The 1,626-nt window shown below is 46.3% G+C and overlaps 1 pseudogene; it reads right to left on the minus strand.

Annotated features, from left to right (window-relative positions):
- Positions 1-490: 490 nt before the first annotated feature.
- On the minus strand, positions 491-1,411 carry LOC124234608 (olfactory receptor 2W3-like; annotated as a pseudogene).
- Between the last annotated feature and the right edge of the window lie 215 nt (positions 1,412-1,626).

Below are 1,626 nucleotides of genomic sequence, written 5' to 3' on the forward strand. Positions count from 1 at the left end.
TTAATTAAAAGCTTTTGATGGGAATTTAGGAAATAGAAAATAGCCAACTGTGCTGAATTCCCCTGTTTGATGGCTGTCAGCCAAGATCAGTGGTTGATTGTGATCATTCTGACTAAAGAACTCAGAAAGTTGTTAATGAATTGAAAACAAACTACTACAGAAACAAAAGTCTGATGGAGAAAAGTAGTTTCCTCCTTGGCGCTCTGGTATACACTATGGGAACTTATCTTTATAACCACACACTTATCTTGCTTTGTCCTTTGGGCCTGCTTTACAGATCATATAAAGGAGTTTTGGATGATGTGTGTCATGCAGTTCACTCATCAGAACACTTAATGTTGTAACTGACACACTTTTATGCTAGTCTGGGTAAAGATGTAAATTTGAAGCCCAGGCCAAGCCCAGATCTGATCCAACAGTTCCAGATGCCATCACTGGTCCCTGATGGAAGTGACAACCAGTTGGTGAGGCCCGTCTCTCCCCTTTGCCCTTACTTCTTTCCTACCTCTCTGTCACCCAGCAGCAGCCTCCTCAGTGCCCCCTTCACCTCTTTGTTTCTGAGGGTGTAGATCAGGGTGTTCAGGAGAAGAGGTTGAGGAACTTTCCCTGGTTTTGGGAAGAGCTGTTCTCAGGTTGCATGTATATGTAGATGATGTTTCCATAGAAAAGTGAGACCACCGTGAGATGGGAGCCACAGGTGCTGAAGGCCTTTTGCCTCCCTGACACTGAATTTGTAACACTGCCCTCATCATGTAGCCATAGGAGACTAGGATAAATACCAGAGGTGACAGCACAATGCCTACTGCTAGGAAAAAGGCAGTGCCCTCAACAGCAGCTGTATTGACACAGGCCATCCTGATCAGGGTGGGCGTCTCACACAGGAAGTGGTCCACATGGTGGTTCTCATAGCGTGGCAAGAGCAGTGTGACTGGGGACATGGTCAAGGAGTTGGCCATCCCACAGCCCCAGGCCACCAACACCATGGCCATGCAGAGGCATGGATTCCTGATCACCATGTAGTGAAGTGGTTTGCAGACTGCAACAAAGCCGTCATATGCCCTGACAGCCAGGAGCAGACACTCCACACCACCCAGACCCAGGAATAGGAAGAGCTGGATAGCACAGTCTGTGTGGCTGATTATCTTGTCACCTCCACTCAGGTTATAGAGCAGCTGGGGGATGGAGCTGGTGGTAAAACTGAGGTCCAGGAAGGAGAGGTCAGTGAGGAAGAAGTACATGGGAGTGTGGGGGTGGAAGTCCAGCTGGGACACCAGGATGATGGTGCTATTGCCCACAAGGGTCAGGAGATATGCAATCAAGATGACCACAGAGAGGATCCTCTCCAGATTGGGTTATCAGAAAACCCCAAAAGGATGAAATTTCTCCGGGTACTGTCATTGGTTCCATCCATCTCTAGTGCAACTGAAGAGAAACATTGATACTAATAATGCTGATAGTATATATAAGGGAGCACTTACTATGAGCCAGGTGTTCTATGCTGTTTACATTTACTTATTCATTTATCCCCAATCACAGTGATAAGAAGTGGCCACTCTTCTTATTGTTGTCTTACAGAAAAGGAAACTGAGGCAGATATGTGTTAAGCAAATTATATTCTAGAAAGGA

The sequence above is a fragment of the Equus quagga genome, unplaced genomic scaffold (assembly GCF_021613505.1).
Source record: "Equus quagga isolate Etosha38 unplaced genomic scaffold, UCLA_HA_Equagga_1.0 95761_RagTag, whole genome shotgun sequence".
In the NCBI taxonomy this organism is placed as follows: Eukaryota; Metazoa; Chordata; class Mammalia; order Perissodactyla; family Equidae; genus Equus; species Equus quagga.